Raw genomic sequence first — 20,320 nt, 5'->3', positions numbered from 1 at the left:
ATCACTGATATTTGCTGACTCGAACCCAAATCTATAGGTCATTCCTGAATACATCTATTTTTAGAACATTAATTATTCCAATCCTTGAGGCCTTTCCATCTTCTAGTGTCTTCCATTTCTTTTCTGTTTAAACTTTTGATTGTAGAGCTCTTGTGCCCATTAACAAGGTTAATTATTTGGAATTTCTTTGAAGCTTAGATTAGAAATATTCCTTGCCTTAATTAGGGAAGACAGTCAGCTACCCAGAGAAGGGTATACTGGGTCTCTATTTTGTGAATGCTTGAAGCTAAACACATAATTGGTTTGGTTAGATCTAGGTCTCTCTCTAGTATTTTCAAGCCAGTGAGCCACGCAGACCTCTGGTATGGATGCTGATCAACTCAGGACAAGAGATAATGAAAGCTTTCAGAAACAGGTAGCTTTTCCTACTTTCTGAAACTTATAAGCCATCTGGAACAGCACAATAAATGTCAGGCTAAAGTCTCTCAAGGTTCACCTCCCTTCCTCATCAAACACAATAGGTAGATGAACAGGGATAATCCTTGTAGTCCTGGAAGCTCCAAATGGTGAGCATTCTTCATAGACAAATGGGTTGGGATTTGTACATCCATTTCTCAGCCCAATGTATCAGTCATGTAACAAAGACACTTAGACATTCAGTTGTTCTCAAGAACCACAATTGCATATTCCAGAGAAAAAAGGTGTATGCACATGTACAGTTGAGTTTCCAATCCCAAAATTCCAAAGAAAAAATGTTATTCATGGGTATGAAAAAGGATACAGATATTAGCTCATTTATTGCTATAAAAACACCAAAATCTGGTTCCTTACAACAAAACACATTTAATTGGCCCATTCGATTAATTTTATCAGCTATAAGTTACTTTGTTTTAATTTATTTTGGATTCTAAAATTCCAAAGTTAGGCAGTTCCAACTATAAAGATCCTGGTAAGGACCCTTCTTGACTATATCACCACTCAGCAGAAACTCAGGGAAATGGGCACATAGAGAAGGTATGCACATGAAATGGCCTTGCTTTAAACATTTTATTTCTTGAATAATTAGCTTGTCTACTTTAGTATTTAAATCAGTATGTTTGAACAAAAGGGTCCTCAGTTACCAACCAACCTTTTGCTAACTTCCTATTCCTTTCAAATGCCAATCACTCCTCAGTGTAACCATACTGGGGGCCAAGGTTCCAGTAGCACATGGCCCTGTGGAACACAAAAGATGCATCCAACTTATAACGAATCCTCACAAACGAGGGAAATAAGAAGAAAGCCCAATCCAATTAATGTAACTCACAGGCTGCAAATACCCATTCAATACCTACTCCCTGAGTGGAACATCTGCACTAAGCAGACTTATTTTATTATTTATGAGTATTGGCAATGAACCACAATGCTAGATAGATATTTCACAAATCGAGACCACAGAGTAATGTCAATATTCAAAAATATTTCTCTCAAGTTATGAGAACTGGTAAGAATAATATCCTTGGGTTGGATATTTAGCTCAGTGGTAGAGTGTTTGCTTAGCAAGTGCAAGGCCCTGGGTTCGGTCCCCAGCTCCGAAAAAAGAAAAAAGAAAAAAGAAAAAGAATAATATCCTTTATTGAACTGATTACCATCAGATTGTGGTTGGAGTAAGACTGGGATGAATTATAGTCACTAATTGCACTGCTGTCACTTCATGGAAAGCAGTTCTCTCAGCTTTGAAGGCTCGATGCCCCAGTGTAGGGGAATACCAGGGTGGGAAGATGGGAATGGCTGGGTGGGGGGGGAGCACCCTCATAGAAGCAGGACATTGGGGGATGGGATAGGGGATTTCTGGACGGGAAACCAGGAAAGGGGATAGCATTTGAAATGTAAATAAATAAAATATCCAATTTAAAAGTAGGTTATTTTCTAGAAAAAAATGAAAACATTAAAAAAAAAATAAAAATAAGGCCAAGTCACATTGCTTCAGTCTGAAAGTTCTGTTTTCGCCTAACAGAACTTTATATGCCTAGCATAGCATTGTACTGCCAGACGCCAAAAATGTCATATATTCTACTGTGACTTTCATCTTTTAAACAAAGTTGCTTCAGAATAGATTCTGTTCTCTCTCCCTCGTTGTCTGGAATCAACCAAAGGCACCCTCATCTTGAAATCCTGTCACAAATAGGGAATACCATTGTTCCTCTACAGGTACATTTTTAGTTATGGATGAATGTGTGTTTATAGCTATTAATGTACTATACATGAATACATGTTTATTTACATATATCTATATATTGGTGTATATATGTATGTGGGTGTATCTGTGCATGTGTGTGTGTGTGTGTGTGAATGTCAAAGGAAGTGATCAGTTTTGATTTGAGATAAATTTGCACAGGAAAGATAGAAAGAGAAGTAACTAGAAACACTCAAGATTTATGTAAATCATACGCTCAAAGTCCCAGAATTGACTAAGAGTGGAAGCAGAAGTGCATCTAGATTTTTGGCTCTCTAATCAGTATCAATCAGTCCGGGAGCCTTCTGTACGTTGTTCTTCTTGTACCACATGCCCTAATCATGTGGTGTCTCTTGTAGTTCCTGAACAATTAAATCAGGGAATGGTTGATCTGTTTCGTGTTTTGATAATGATTCTGGACGGAATGCTGGACAGTTCTATGTTTGGTTCCTTCTTTGGCTGCTATTCTTTCTGTTGTGGTGCATTTGGGTCTGTGCATCCATTTTGAGCATGGCTGAGATATTCCTGTGTAGACATAAGGGGTACACCAAAGGTTCTGGTCTACCATTTGATCCAGTAAGGATTTTATCATTCCAATATGTTAGATCCCAGATTTTTTTTTTATGCTTGCTGGTGATGCTGTACTTACTTTCTGTTCTTCATGAGGAATGCTAGAGTGGGCATACTCAGGGTCACGGGAGCCAATTGTGTTATCCTTACCCGACACCAGCTATAGCAGGCATGTTTGCCCAAGGAAATAAATATGTCTGTAAGTCAGGTAGGTGAGACTTTTTTTAAGAATCAGTTATTAGTCACGATCTCTAAAACATACTCCTCATTGTAGTTCATGGGAGTTTGGGCACTTACCACTAAGGCACCTTGTTTCCGTAACATATGGTCCTTTGCAAAAACAAAAACAAAACAAAATCATAAACAAATTATAAAAAACTCCAAACTAAAAACAAAGCAAATAAACAACCCATCCCCCCCAAAACCAAAATACACACACAGAAAGCAAATAAAAACCCTTTGCTGTTTTCAAAAGCAGCATGAAATGAGTACTCTATATTACAATCCAGCCAACAGTTTAATACTTTTCAACTGACCAGAGGTCTCACCCCCAATCTCTCTCTCTACTCTCTCAAACAGAATGTCGCAGACATACTTGTTCAGTCTTTGCCACGCATGCTCCAATTTCATAACTAAAGAGATGATGCCTTGGCAGAGGCTCTAACTGTAGAAAACCCAACAACTGCACACGTGTACTTGTCCAAGGACCAGTGAGACCAGTGGAGAAACAGTTTCATGAAGCAAATCGTTGGTGTAAGCAATACATCCTTGCCTTACTGCATCAAGTTCTAGGAAGCTTAATTCACTTGATATTAAGTGACTGACAGATCGTATCAACTGAACTATGAGCAACTCTGTGACACTTGGGCTTTGGAAATGTTGCCTTGGTTAAAGATCTCATACTTGGGAACATTCAGTCTCAGGGAAAGGGAAGAAATGCAACTCATAGGAGAGAGCCCAGATATTGAGAGAAACCCAACCCAGCAGAGACAGTTGAATAAACAAGGAGGGTCTGAAAAATAAACACACAAGCACAACTGGCCAGCAGTATCCTGAGCAAAATTCTTAAGCAGTTCCCAAGGACAGATGACTTTTTCAGAGGTGACAGTCACATGGATATAGTCCTCAGCCCTATTATTTTGCTCTGAAGTCATGAGTTAATGACCAGCTTGATGTGAATATTTGTTGGATATTAGAAACTGTTTAATGTCTTGAAGGAACGATTTCATAATAACCTACAAACTAAAATAAAAATGGAAGTAGAGCTCATGAAGAAACTTAACTTATAGATGCAGAACATGCCTGATGTAGCCACCATGAAAGCTGATAACTTAGACCATCATGTGTCAGATACCGAGTTCATCGTCTTCTCACATTTAGAGTATCATAATCATGCATGCTGGACAAAAGCAACAGCAAAGGAAGGATTCCCAAAGCATCCGCCACTGTGGTTGGGGCACCTCATGGTTTCCCATCAGTCATTCTCCATCATCTTTTTGCAGAGCAGTGCAGGGCCGACAGCATCCTCTAATTGGCAACAATGGAGTTGAATTAAACATGGGAAGGACCAGCTGTTCCCTTGAGGCGCTAACAAACCCTAAACGGCAGGGAAGCCAGCAAGTGACCTGGAATTGATAATTCTCTTCATATGTTAGTATCTGGGATTATTTGTTATTAAGACTTATTGAAAAGGAAGAATTGTGTTTTTCTCTGTTCACCCAGCCTGTTTTCTCTTTGCACGTTCCTCAGTAGAGCCCATAAAGTAGGCCTGAGCAGGTTCCCATTAGCTGTGGTCAGTTCTAATTCCTGGTTCTCATGCACTAACTAATGTGTGTAGGTTCCCAATCCTGGGAAGAAAATACCACAAAACTATTCTTTGACGTTGCTTAATTAAAATAGAAAATGCAGCCCTGCAATTTACATGGCAAACTTGAGGTAATAGTTTACCTCATGTGAACAGATTCTTTCGCGACATGATACTGTGTCATCAAAGGTTATTTGTACATATTCTCCAAATGTTTCCATCTGAAAGGGGTCATGAAATATTTTGGACATTTTTTTTCTTATATTTCAACCAAATTAGGAGTGTGGTCTCAATTTTTATTGCAAATACATGGAAAATAAGTTTCTGATGATGCAAAGTTCTGTGTGTATGCCTTCCATCCAAAGTCACCATCTGATTTCCACATGTATGAAAAATCCAGAGACCCTAATAACCCCTACCTCCTGCTACGTGCCCCCTGCCCCTTGCTGGCCAGTAAATACTTGGGTAGGAGTAAATCGAGACTGGACTTTTTCTGTTCTTGTCAAAATTACTATACTGAGGACATTTTCTTTCTTGGGTAACAGAAAGTTGACTCAATTGGCTTCCAAAGTTGTGAGGAAAGACATGGAACTGTATAATTAAAGACTTTTGGGAGATCAGAGTTTCAGACATGATTGAATAGCTCTAGAAAATATTCCCTCAGAACTCTTGAAATAATGTTCTAGAATACTAGCTGTGTTGTGCTGAGTAGATTCTAGTAGATTTAACAGGTAGAATACAGCAGAAGCTCATATTTTCTTTGGCAAATAGTCCCAATGAAAGGAAATCGCCCTCATTTCATGGTTCCAGCAAAAGGTTTGGTGTCTCACTGGCCTGATTTGAGACAGACAGGAGGTCAGGAGGTAGAATGTTCTAATGTCCCAGGGTTTAGCTCTTTTTCTTGATTCAGCCTCCCTACTTTTACTTCACAGATGCCAGTGAAAATGAATGGTTGGATCCTTGGTGGGTAGGTAAATCAGCCACGAAATGGCATGTTGTTAGACACTCCTGGACGACTAGAGAGAAATTTTGTGGAATAATATCTGCCAAACAATTATTTAACATTTATTCCTTTTAAAAGGTGAGGGATTAGGGATATCTGTAGTGTATTGTCACATCCACTAGCAATTAGACAAGTGGTTTTGTGTTCTAATTTTTTTTCATGGAAATGTCCCCTCAATGTACTTTCTGCTTGCCTCATCTCTGGTTCCAAGACTTTCATCAAGATGAAGAGAGTTTTCCAACAATCATACTCTTTCTAGCCATTGGGAAAACAATATCCATGGAAATAAAGTTGGGATCGGAGGGGATGTGGGCAGACACCCAGTGAAGTCTGATAAGGGCCGGCTCTCATCTGTGCTGAAGGGATGCAGATGTTACTGCAGTAGCTGCATCCAAACCACATCTAATGCAAATGGAAGGAGGGTGCTACTGAGGAACCAAAGCTAGGATCATGCTGCCAAGGACAGGATGGACAATGTTTCTTTGGCATACAAAACCAGAAAAGCTGGTCCTCTATTAACTGAAACTCGAAGCTCACTTTCTCAGTGTTGAGCCTGTCTAGATAAGGGAGATTAAGAGCTGAAACCTCTGGTGGGCTAAGAATCCTAGTCTTAGCACTTAGGGGGTCTTTAAAGTATATTCCTTGCCTCCAAGTGCAAGAAGATAGGAATGGCACTGTCAAGGCCTCCATGGTCAGAACAGAATTGAACTGTCACCATGAGGGACTAGCAAGTGTCATTCAAAAGACAACTAAAACTGGTGCTTGATGAGCGAAAATAAATAGAAGGGAATTATACCAAAAGGATAAGACTCCGTCTTTTAATATCTATGGAAAGAAACCTGCCAGCCAAAAGAAAGGGGCTACCAGATGTTTTGCTTCTTGTTGCTACTTGGTGATGAGTATATTTGATTCTCGACAGTTCATTCATTTTGGGGGAAAAAGTATGTCCCAGTATCTCATCCAAACAAGGAGCATTATAACAACAGCAGAAAGACATTTGCAAGCTAGCAGGCATTAATGAAGTCGGGGGCAATTTCTCCTGTGGTGAGCAGAGTCATGCCAAACCTGCTAGCTGTTTGGATTTCTGGCTGCCTAATAAATCTTTCCTCTGTGTAGCCTGTGAATGTTGGCACATGGACTTCTTACATCAGGCTGGCTCTAAAGGGGCTCACTAAAACTGACCCCAACATCTCCACGTGCTATCTGCAAATACATCACAACCGGACCTATTCGTCATTATAAGTAGAGAAGTAACCTAGGAGTACAAAGGTTGTGTTTATTGAATCGCTGTGTTTGTGTTATATGCCTGCTACATTTCTTGGTTTCTTTAATTTTCTTATAAATTGGTGCATCTCATATGCATCCAGTTTCCTGGAATCTGCTCAGAACACAAAACAATGTTCTCCTAGCACTGAAACACATTTTACTTCCCAGGTTTTTTAAACTCACTTCATAACTCAATGTTTCTGTTAGATTCTGGAAGACACTTTCATCTCCTGACAATTATTCCAGATTAGTTGATTTGTCTTAGTATGTAGAACTTACTATATTTCTATTTTTTTATCATAAAGAAAATTGGATTGACTACATTTAAGACATCACCATCTAAAATGCACAGCTCACCTGCAACTAGTATGAAATTTTGAAGTCAGTTGACCACAAACTACTCATTGAGGAAAATGATGCCCGGGGAAGCATGTGTTCTCCTGTGATAGCACAGTGAATGGTCAGGGAGCCATGCAATGCTTACATCAATGGCTTCTGTGTCTGACACAGAAAGGAAGCCTGGAGACATGGCTGATCCTAATAACTGTACTTGTAGGCTTCTTCTCCCAGATATTGTTCTCTACAATGAAAAGTTCAAGGCTTCGGCAGAAACTTTTAGATTATTACTGAATATTCTCCTTAAAATATGATGGTCCACATGGCACATTGACAAATCACCATGCTGACATTTGACATTAATGTATATGTGGTATTGGCAGAGGTCAATATATGCTAAAGTTACCCCAAGACTAAGAACACAATCCTATGTGTCCTCTCAAAAGAGAGAACACTTAAAATGGAAGGCATATTCTTCTGTCAGGCATCTTCTTTTTCTTGGACATGAAATAGTCTCAAGCTCGATAGTAGATGTCCCAGGAGAGGCCAACAGGAAAATGCTTGAATCCAAAAAGGTGCCTTTTCGCAGCCAGCTCTAAGCAAAGAAAAAAGGGAAAAGAAAAAAAGTCCATCGCTTAAGCCATTCCAAACTTGGCCAAAGAAGACTATGGAAAAGGGAATGAAAATGTTTGGGTGCTTTTCTTCTTTTTTTATGTGTTCTGCCTTGTTGGCATCTTTTTGCCAGAAGATATTGGAAAGCCAACAATGTGCAATCCAGAAGGTTAAAAATAAATCCTGTGTTAGAGCAATCCAAGCAGCCTGCCACGAAAAGGAGTTCTCCCCAGTGTGCCAGTTCTGAACAAATCTTAAACCAAGGTGCCCCAGTGCCTCTGTTGCATATAAGTGCAAGAGAAAGTGGCAAGGGAGAAGAGAGAGCTACATTATTGCCATGGTGGAAAAGTAAGTGGGCAAAATGAGCAGGAGAGGGTTTGAAGTATAGACCGTGTTCTGATGTCCAGCCTGGTAGAAGAAAGGGCTGTGAGAGAAAGAAGCCTTAAGACCTATGAACAAAGCCACTTGTCTGTGAAGACGTCAATACCGCAAGGTCTAGGAAATCTGTGTTTGAACAGATAATTGCTTTATTCTACTTCCTGCTCTATAATCATGAGTATCCACCTTTAAGTCAATTCACAATTAACCTTCTCTCTTTTGTTACTTTTACCTTATTCTTTTGCTGAAACATTGAGAACCTAAACAATGAGTTGGTTTAAAGTGAGCCTCTGTGTGCATTCTTGCTTCTTAACTAGTCTAGTGGAGCACAGTCTACTCAATGTGTTACTCGTAATACAGCTTCAAGGCATAGAAAAGTCTTACCATTAGAAATGATAAATAAATAAATGTAAATGCCAAAATATTCTAAAAATGAACTGAAACCTGTGTGTTAACTGCCTCTGAGCCAGCATCTTTATGAATCTGATGACCAGAGGCAGTGTTGGTCTCTTAGCTCCTTCGTCATTTGGATTAAGATGAGGAACTAATACACACACACATACACACACACACACACACACACAAACACACACACACACCACACCACACCATATGTATGTGTGTGTATATATACCACAAACTGAACAATCCAAGGTCAAGGTGCTAGAATGTAGAATGAGTTCTCTATAGAACCTTCCTTCCTATCACACATTGTCATCTTTCCTGTGTTCTCTTATGGTAGAAGGAAAAATGTAGCTCTTTGAGGCCTTTTCCCATAGCACTGAAGCCATTTTTATGACCTTAGCATCTCTCAATTTTTCTGTGTCCCAACACTGCATACTATTCGTTGGCAATTAAATATGAGCAAACAAACTCCACTGGAGGAGGATCTGAATATTGTGTGTGTGCTCAACCATGTGTATGCATGTGTGTGTGTGTGTGTGTGTGTGTGTGTGTGTTTGCAGTGATGATGCTGATGAAGAGAATAAATGAATTAAGAAAACTATAAGCATAATAAGCTAATACGCTGTTAACTTGGAATACAAATACCTGGAAAATATATGTGTAAGAAATTTAAGATCTTGGGAATCCCACTAGAGTGCCATTCCAAAGCACAGGTGGGGCAGCTAAACCAAAGTAAGAAAACGTGAAATTTTGCCTACCTGAGTCTCGTCTCCCAGTTTGTAACTTGGTGGGACCTACAGCAGTGGTGGTGGCAGCATCAGCTGGAACCATGCCTTATGTTCCTTGTGAGCATACAAGAGCCACAGTGATTTTGTTTGTTTTGTTTTGCTCATTTGTTTGTTGTTTGTTTTTATGCTCATTGCCCTCCATGCCTCCATTCCCTTCACCCTTCTCTTCTTTCCTTCAAGATTCAGGGGCTTACTAAGCTGTTTAGCTGGCATCAAACCTATGAATGCACCCAGTATTCATGCTCTGCTTTTCTAAAAGCTTGAGCTACATTATATTTGTTTTTCAAGTATTGCTTTCACACACTTTGGTGGTAACCAACAACTCTCTAAGGAAACTTAAGATCAACTCAAAAGAGGGACTTCATGCCTGTTACCAGAATCCTAATTCAGGACTAGTAACGCCATGGATCTTGAAGGAGAATCCTCAACTACTTAACTAAACCAGCATAATCCCTAACTCTGTGCTAAATATTTGTCCTTATGTCCACAGAAAGTGTAACCTTTGGCCCTCATCAAGTTTTCAAGAGATGAAAACAATCACAGAAAATCGTAACCGATCAAAATGTAGGGTTGTAGAACCCGGTCCCAATGGGTATGTATACAAAAGCTTCCCACACCCAAGACTCGAAGAACCCCAGAGAAGAGATGGCAGAAAGACTGTAAGAGAAAAAAATCATTGAGTTTGCTGTGAGATTATGTTTCCGGGGAATGGCAGAGAACCTACAGCCGTGGAGTCTCACCAAAATTACTGACTAAATGCGAGCTGAACAGGGACATTCTAAGGTGGCAGGGGAAGGCTCTAAGGCCTCAATCCTACACAAAGAACTATAGGCAACTAAGACCTGCTGAAAGGGGCAGGGAGAAATAGTCTTCCTCACAGAAATGTTCAATTGTATATCCAATACCAAATGGTTAACCCTGGAAATATACATACAAGTAGCAATTGACTGACTAAGCAAGTTGGTATTTTTTTGGGTGTGTGTTTAAGAATATATATATATATACACATTTATAAGACAATAATTAAAGAAAAGAGGGCACGAATTTGAAAGAGACAAAGGAAGGATATATGGGCATAAGATGCAGTATAGAACAAAGAATAACACTGCAATTATATTATAATCTCAAAAATAAAAAATAATCTTATAAATGTCACATTGTGAGGGCCAGCAATTCCCAAAGACAGAGAGCACAGGATCTGTAAACTGTCCCATGCCTCTGCCCTTCTTCAACTTGAGTAAGATTCACTATGCTGCTTCTGAGCTTGCTAAAGACAGTTTTCAAGACAAACACACACAGTGCCAACCTAGGTCAATAGACAGCAGACAGGAAGAACAGAACAAAGATACTCTAAGTTCTGAAACAGACATGACTGAGAGTCAGAGATTCAAAGAGGACAGAGTAGAACACAAATGCTCTATACCCACCAGGGAACCTGTGAAACATGCCTTGTCCCCTTCTACGGAACTCTGCACACCAAGCCAACACTAAGAATGGGCTAAGGCAGTTCTAACGTGCCACTTGATCATTAAGACATCTACAGGGACTCTATTAACCACATACAACACGAACCAAAAAGATATAGTGTTAAAAAGTATTTTGGTTCTCTGGAGTCTAACTTCTGGAGTTCTTTGTTTATATTGGATATTAGTCCTTTTATAGATGTAGGATTGGTAAAGATCTTTTCCCAATCTGTTGGTTGCTGTTTTGTCCTATTGACAGGGCGTTTCTGGAGGAGAAACTGGAAAGGGGGATAACATTTGAAATGTAAATAAAATGTCTAATAAAACAAAACAAAACAAAAGCAAAAGCAAAAGCAAGAGCAAAAGAAGCATTTTAGAAAACTGTATGAGCACAGTAGCTATCAAATATAAATAATAGAGTGTGAATGCAAGCCCTGGCAATTAATTGTCAGATCTCACAGAGGAGATAAGGAGTCATTAAAGGAGGAGTGAGTCAGGCACTGAGGTTAGGGGAATCTTGTAACCTGACTGGCTGGAAGTGAGGGTACTTCTTTATTTATACAGAACTCAGTAGGCAGGGATAGATTCATGCTGTTCTAAAGCAAAGATGATAACAATTGTGTCCCCAGATATGTGTTTTAATGTCCTCTTGGTCATAAGTTTAGTCATCATTGATAAACAATGACAGAACAGAGTTAACTTTTACAACCATTTTTCCCTCAGCAACCCCACAATATGACTCTAGAGGCATATTTTTCCAAAGCATGATAGCTCATTCTCAAACGGGTAGCTCTTGTGGGTTCAGGGCATTACTAAGAAAGAAAATGTTCAAGCAAGACTGGGAAGATTGTCATAGCCAAGCAGTGTTGTATCAGCTTTTAACTAAACAGTTAGAGTGCTAATTGTCATCAAACACATGAAACATTGTCAGGATGAAACTGTTGACATTGCTATTCAATTTCTGCCATATTACAGTGTGAATACTTTATATCTTAATATAACTTATTCATGTGTCTAACCTTGGTATGTTTTCCTCCTTGATTACACAACCTCATGGTCCTGTACAAAATAACTTTTCTAAGAAATGTTCCTCATTTATATTGAGGAACACCATTCTTTGTTTCTCAATATAAAAGTCGCTGTACTGTGCAGGGCAAAGATAACTCCAGTCAATCTTTGCTGCTGTATCTTTTTCTCGAGGGGCATAACATATCTGACCCCCCAATCTTATATGCCACATAATTGCATGAGAATATAGTAGGGAAAGGCTTTTAATTTGATATGCCAACTCCTCTAGCCCATCAAATGTTGTTTACCTTTTAAAGTATACTTTCTTCCTATTATCTTGTACCTGAGTGAGCACAGGAGCAGATGCTCCAAGGGTGTCTTGGAGTCAGAGCCTCATAAGGAGATCTCTGGCATCTTTATTTGAACCACAACCTCCAGATTATAAGGAAGACATTCAAGTAAGTCCAGATAAAAGTATGTCCCTAAAAGGGGAGAAGTAGTGTGCTCAGGACTATCTTGGAGAAGCTTAGAAGCAGTACTTCTGGGACAAAATGTAAAGGACTTATAAGAAAAGTTCCTTCAATCCAATATTCTAAGTTGTACAAATATTAAAAGCCCCTCAAGCATGCAACATGTGGAGAATAAGACCAAAAGTGGGAGACCACATGACAGCAATTGCACCACCCAGTTCAGCTTTGGTGGATGTTAGTCAAGCAACTGTGCTGGCTTTAGTACTTGGCTGTTCCCAGTAGCTCTGGCTGTGCCAGTTGACAACTGTATGAAGGATGGGAAACTGTTCGCCTTCTACTACACTAAATACGGTATATTCCACACTCTAGGATCACTGTGCTGAACATGCAAGTAAGGTGGTTACTAGGTAATGGAGAAATTGGGGGTGGAGCCACCTCATGCTATCGTATACAGGACTGTACAACTATATAGATGCCGTGGGAAGCAGCAATTGCATCTCAGGGCGTATATTCTGCTTCCCCCCAAATTGAAAACTAGATGACTATATAAGCATATATATTCTTATTCATAGAGACTCTAAGCCACAATTGCCAAAGGGTAACCATGGTCCAGACAGCCCTTAGTTAATTAATAAGCAGTATAAGGGATGTGTATAAAGTGGAACATTATTTAGCCTTAAAAAGGAGTAAAGTGCTGTTATACTTGAAAGCAATATGCTAAGTAAAAGAAACCGTACACCACAGGCTATAGATTTATCTAAAATAGGTAAACCAACATACCAAATAGCAGTCTAGTAGTTTCCAGAGTTTGAGGAAATTAAATATCAAGTGCATGCTTTTGTTTTCAGTGCTGAACACTTGGAAGCAAGGTAAAGTGCCAATAGATGAGCATTAACATACCCATTATCTCTACGTTTTCCCTTATTTTTTTTGTGTGTATTTTACCTAAATAAAGAAAAGTATGAAGAGAGAAACTTGCTTTGGATGGAAAGAGAGTAGACAGACAGTCATCAACTAACTGGTGCTTTGCGTGGTGTGCTATTATTGTCTTTTCTCAGTTGACATTCTTGGTGAATTGTTTAATAGGGGCCAGAATCAAATGGAATTTAAGGAAAACATGGCAGAAGAACACGTCAACAGAGGTAGACACAGATACTAATGGGTGCGTAGCAGTAGCCAGAAGTGGATTCATACCGAATGAGGCTGCCTCACAATGTCTCCAGATGAACAGGTACAATGTGTAGACAGATATTCACTAATGTTTAAAAACAGTTCCAGCAGACAAGGAGATCAAAGCTCCATAAGAAAACCATGAAAGAGTAGGCGCCCTCATGAGTTTCAGGTCTGCTCTTAGAGGTCCACGTATGTGTGGCAGTTTGGTCACTTTTGCTTTTTTTTTTTTTTTTAACAAGCCACATCCTGAATTCATCCATGAAAATAAATTTATTGAATGGTGAACCCTTGTGTTTTAGTCAGAGGTGTTCTATGAAAAGCCACAGGGCAGAAAAATAGATTATATAATGTGGTTAATGCGTAGCTTAGCAGTAAGCTAGTCTGGCTACTGGCGGCCTTAATATGAGAGGATGAGACAGAGATTGGAAAAGTAAAGTCAAGGAAACAAAGTTGTGGAATGGAGGCGCAGATGTGGAAAACCTTCCTAAGGATGGAGGTGGCAAGCTACCTCCTCTTCAATGAATGAATAAGAAAGAAGCAGTAGGCATGGAGACAGTGGAACATTGCTAATGTCCATGTGCCAAGGTGGGGAGTGGGGTGTACTTAAGTGTACCATAGGACACAACTAATAAGGCTTCTGAAGGAAAGGGGAAGGACATGAGTTGGAAGAAAGACGAACAGTCTGGAAACAGTTAAGAGAAAAGCCAGAAGGGCCTCAGTTGCTACCTGCTCATTACAATTATGAACAGGAAGATGATCTACAAAGGAGAAAGAGAGGCTCCTGTGACATGGGGGATGGGTCCTATGGCTGACTCTTCTACACTAAAATCAACACTTCTCCTCTCTTCTCTGTCTTCTGATTCTATTACATTGCAGGGATTCTGTGCCATTGAATTCAGGTTTTTAGAGGCCTGGGGGACCAGAAATCAGTAATCCCATTATGTTGCAGTATCTGGGTGTTAGATTGTCAGGCTCAATCTATCTATGAGAAATATGTGCACCTACTTCTCAAACAAAGAATTATTTTCTGTCAGTTAAATTCTCCTGACCCTGGTTGATTTGTGGATGCACATGCATATGTATATATATATATATATATATATATATATATATATATCCATTAAATACCTATGCAAGGTGTCATTTAAGATATTGCTGGGCATTTATATACATGTGATGAGATCAGAATAGTCGGCACACAGATATTTGGAAATCAAGATTGACTGGCTGAAATTTTTCGTTCCTGCCTATTTTTTTTATTACCACATACTCAGAAGCCTCAGTAATTTTGTCTCCACCTAAAAGCGAGAGCTGCGATTGAAAATGCCATGTGCTGGGGCTGGGGATTTAGCTCAGTGGTAGAGCGCTTACCTAGGAAGCACAAGGCCCTGGGTTCGGTCCCCAGCTCCAAAAAAAAAAAAAAAAAAGAAAAAAAAAAGAACCAAAAAAAAAAAAAAAAAAAGAAATGCCATGTGCGTTGACTCATCTCATCTGCTTTGAAGAAGTCATACAGAGCAGATGAATAACATGCACTTTAACAGGGCTGTAATCAGTGCTATTGTGGAACACAGCAATAGATGACGTGACTCGCTGCTGTGCAAATACACAATAACAGAATTCCAAAATTCAGCTGTTGCCTGAGGCTATAGTTGGGAGCCTGAAAGGAAGGATACAGACACGATTTTACCAATAAGGAAGTAAATTGAAAAATACCTTTTGAATTATTTTTCTGTGAACAAGAGGACATTTAGAAAAACCCTAGGCCATTATTTCATCCTGTTTGCTAGGCTTATTCTAATCACTTTCATTGTTTCTATAACATGTTTTGACCGATTTCAGTATGCCCATATCAGTTATTGAAATAAAGTCACTATGTGCCAGGCTGGCTTCCGGTTATCCACTTCCTTACAAACCTTCACTAGCAATCTGAAACTAAGGTGAATGAAATGATTAGTTGGGACCAACCTGTTTGGAAAGAAATGTCTGGTTCCTATGCGACATAGGAAAAATCAGAAGCCAATTCTCAAGTCTTCTCCCAGTCCTGTCATACAGGCTGTGTGCAATCCCATCAGCACTCGGTTCTGACACGTATTTAAGCAAACGTATTTCCTATTTCAAGTTCTCCTACCAAAAGTCATGAAATACAGCTGTTATCTGTAGACACATGCAATTCTACTCAACTGTAATTTGGTGTCTTCTGATCAATCTTTCCTTTCTTTGCTGCTGTTCTTTCTAAAGATAGAAGCCAAGGACTTGTTCTAGGAAATGCTTCATGACACACTGATTTTCTGGGAAAAAAAGAAAAAAAAAACCCCACAAATCCTGATTTGAAATGTTTGTTAACTTTTATGGCTAAATTATTTTGCCATAGGCTTGTTCAACATACCGTTGTGGTGACAGACAGTGTGAAGTAGGAAAAAAAGAGCTTGTGGCCTCCGTAAGTCAGTGTAAGTTTTCTTGGACATATCACTGGTAAGTGACTTTGTTTCTGAAAGTTAGTATCTCCAGCCACTGGAAGGTGTGTGTAAGTACTGATACTGATGAAAAAACTATCAAGTTAGGTATTTTGGCCTTTACAGATGACCCTGCATAAGCCTTGATGGTCATCGTTCCCCTGAGCAAGCTGAATATCAAGTTAGGTATTTTGGCCTTTACAGATGACCCTGCATAAGCCTTGATGGTCATCGTTCCCCTGAGCAAGCTGAATAAAAACTGTTCCTTTCCCAAGGTCCCATAAATAATAAGAGTTGAGAGCCACAGGGGGCCTTTCCTTCAGTTACCATTTTATAAATAAATAATCTCAGAGACAGAGAATATAAGTGACTTTCCAGAGTCCTGTTAATTACGGGCAAACCATCAGAGGTAATGACGTGGCTTCCGGAGAGCTGCAGCCTCATTCTCCACAGTTGGAGAACAAAGCACCCACATAAAATAAAGTCACACAGTAATGCCAGGTTCAAAGTTTTGACAATTTGATCTATTCCATCAATCCCACTAGAAAGAAAAGTAAAGGCAGTGAGAGAATGGGCTGCAAAGGCAATGATAGAGGAGTAAGAACAGGGAGTGTGGGAGGGGAGGGGAGGGCAGAAAGGAATATATTTCTGCTTTGGTATCTTATGACTTCTAGCTGTATTTGTATGAACAAATTTACTTTTTTATCATTTAAAGACTGTTGATAATTGTAATAGTCAGTGACAATAGACACATCCCGGGCTGAAGAGGTGGTTCAGTGGGTAAGAATGCTTGCTACCCTTTCACAGGACCCAAGTTCATCTCCTAACACAGCTTCCATATCAACTGCTCATCGCTGCCCATAACTCCAGCTTCAGATGGTCTGATGCTCTCTTATGACTTCTATAGGCACTCACATACAAGTGGCAGAGTATCACATAACCACACATTAGTATACACACAAATAAAAATAAAATACGTCTTTGAAAAATTAGATGAAATAGAGGATTCTACGCATTAATTAAATTCATGCCTGACTTGGGCAATTATTGATTAAGGTGATATTTTTTGCTTTTTCTGACTTTTCTACATAACTATGTAACTTTTTGTAAATTATAGTCATATCGACATTATCATCAATTTATTTTCACTGACTAAAGAAATGGGGACATAATTTTTCATTTAAAACCATTAACCTGCCAATCTAAATGACAACCTCACAGCATAATTCAGAATTTTTATATAAAAAAAAGATCTTAGAAAAATCAACATAATTTAGGTTTGGGACTAAAACCTGGGCAGTTTGTGACATGAATATCACCCATGGAGATCTATATAGGTCACTGTTCTATCACTGTGACAAGACGTCATGATAAAGGCAACTTATAGAACAAAGTCTTTTATTTGAAGCCTCATTTCCAGCAAGTTAGAATCCATGACCACTGTGGCAAGGAGCAGGCAGCAAGCAGGTGGGCACGCTGCTGGAACAGCAGCTAAGGACTTATATCTGAAAAGATAGAAACAAGCCAGAGAGGGAAGTTTGGAAAAGGCGCTGAAACCTCACATCTCATCCCTACTGATATACCTCCTCCAAGGCCACATCTTCTAATCCTTCCCAAACAGTTCTACCAACTGATGACCAAGTATTCCAACATATGAACCTGTGGGAGCCATTCTCATTCAAACCACAACAGGGAAGCAATTAATGGTCAAGAGAAACCAGAGTTAAGAGCTGCTTTCAAGAAGGATTGTTCACTACTTGCCCATTGACTATCAATAGAAGGTTCCTTCACCTTGGAGTCCTGCAAGCCCCATCTAGCCTTGGAGGGAGACCATTACCTTTTTGGGACTCTTTAACAAATGGAGTCAAAGCTCTTAAAAGTATACCTCATTACTTTCCTGTCACTATGGTATGACATTTGAACGTAATCTTAGCTAGAGAATATCACAATGAGCATGGGTCTCCTACATGAGGATGTGTTTTTTCTGATAATGTCCATTCAGACCTGAGTTTTGAAAAATCAGATCCTTTTCCTAAGGAAATGAGCACCAGCCCCAGTACAAATTTATTGAACGCATACTCTAGTTCTTCTGTTATAGAAATAATGACAATTGTGACTTATAATTTTATATTTGATTAAATCTCCCTCTAACCAACTAGATTGTAAGTTCCATTAAGATCAAGAATACTGTATATATGTTGTTTATCACAGTACCCCACTGTCTCTACAGAGGCTTAAAAAGGAGTCAGCACTGAATGGGTGTATTCGAAATGTAAGAACATGCATATTAACAGTGAAATATGGGATAATAGAATATTTTCTCTGGTGTTACTGTAAATTTGTAGCAGGTGTGTGATTGATTGCTATTTGAGATTAAATATAGGATTCTAGCAAATCTTCACATTTCCAGTCTAAAGTGTTTCTAATACTTTCTTTTACTTAGGGACCCAGAAAAATTTTGGGAGGTGATAATGATGTTTTTGGTGCACAATTAGTATTTATAATAAATTATTAACTTATAGCCATATGCAACATGTCATAGACAAGAAAGGAGACATATTTGAATGATGAAATATTGCTTAATATATTTGAGGATAAGTAATACACAAGTTTTATTTTATCTGGAAGACAGGTACATTAGGCAGCATAATATAAGGGAAGGAAAGCAAGCAGGGTTTATCCTTTACATGGTGATCAGTTTATACTGTATAACTTGTGTTATTGAAAGTATCTACTTTCAAACATTCTGTTTGAAACAGTTTCCAACAGAAATGAGGATCTAAGGATGTCTCAGATCCTGTTTCCTTATTTCCTTCTCCCTTTTCTGTCCTAAGAATAACTCTTTTCAAAGGAGAGTCTTTTTATGGAAAAATAGCAGTTCATTAGAATGGCAAAAATTGCTGACATTGTGTTCACACTTGAGTTTCACAGGCCAAATTGTAGGAAAAATAATGGTTATGGTCCTTGGTGTTCTGTGTCCAGGATGACACAGGATGTCACCTGGATGTGACCAGGATGCGTCTGTGAATGACCCATGGGTACAGGTTATAGGATACAGATTCTGACTCAACCTAGGACCCCCAAATTTTGGGGTTGCCTAAATTAGCAAGTGGTCTGACTTGAAAACAGTTTATTTAAATGTGCACAAACTATTTGTTCAATTAATATGAAATTATAAGATGATTTCCTACATTAAATTAGTCTACGTGATAGAGACTGAAAGGTCTGAGACAAACTCCTAGACTGTTCTTTATTTTATCATCTGGGAAGCAACACATGCTGCTCTACTGTGGCCTTTTCAGAAACCCAGCATCCTGCCATAAGGAGAGCCACAGCTGAGAATGGTGTTTTCATAGATGGATTTGGAATATAAGTTGTTACTGGTTGCTTGGACAAGTCAAGCAAGCCTTGGGGGTTTTCGTTAACCAACCATGTCACAAACGAGAGGGACAGATCCACACTCCCTTTCAAAAACACCTTAAGGGATGCATGGTTTGACATTCAGTTTCCTAGATATAATAACAGAAAAATTGTACCTTGAATAGGTGGTCAGATAACCCTGACAATGGAACCGAAGCAAGTACTGGTGAAAATCATTAATAGTTCTTTAGTAAACCATTAAAATCTTCCCATGAGTTCAAAGAAATAAAGTTTATAAATGAATGTACATTTTTATGTCATATTTTGCCTTGAAATGAGGTTGTAGTTTTGTTGTTATTGTGGTTTTGTTGTTGTTGTTGTTGTTGTTGTTGTTGTTGTGGTTGTGGTTGTGGTTGTGGCTATGGCTGTTGCTTGCTTGCTTGCTGGTTTGTTTGTCTTGTTGGTTGGTTTTAATTCCCAAGCAGTTCTCATGCATTGGAACATGATAGTGTCAGACCTCGGGAAGCTTCTGTTGAGTCTTCTCAGTTACTCTCCAAAGTGCCACAGGTTCTCTGTCGCTACCTTCATCACCCTCTATGTCACAGTATGGCTTATACATAAATCTTAAGATTTATGCCAGTGTCATGAAGACTTGACTTAAGTCCAGTATGATTAGTAACTTTTTCTCCTAGGGAAGGCTTCGAATAGTATCTGCCTTGCTAATTTGCATGCAGGATGAGCAATATACATTTCCTGCAAAGGTCATTTTTTGTCACACTCAGTGTCTAGCTGACAACTCATTGCAGGTCACTTCTGGATAAAGTTGCTGTTGGCCACAAGACTGACTCACTCTATGGTGGAGGCTAACTCACTGGTAATGGATCAGTCTAGGATTCAAGTTCAACTCTATCAATTCAGATTAGGGCCTGCCTGCCTGCTTGCCTGCCTTCCTCCCCCTTCCCTCCCTCCCTCCCTCCCTCCCTCCTTTCCTTCTTTCCTTCCTTCCATCCGTCTTT

The sequence above is a fragment of the Rattus rattus genome, chromosome 5, assembly GCF_011064425.1.
Source record: "Rattus rattus isolate New Zealand chromosome 5, Rrattus_CSIRO_v1, whole genome shotgun sequence".
NCBI classification, from domain to species: domain Eukaryota; kingdom Metazoa; phylum Chordata; class Mammalia; order Rodentia; family Muridae; genus Rattus; species Rattus rattus.
The sequence above is the reverse complement of the archived record's forward strand: the minus strand, read 5'-3'. Positions refer to the sequence as shown.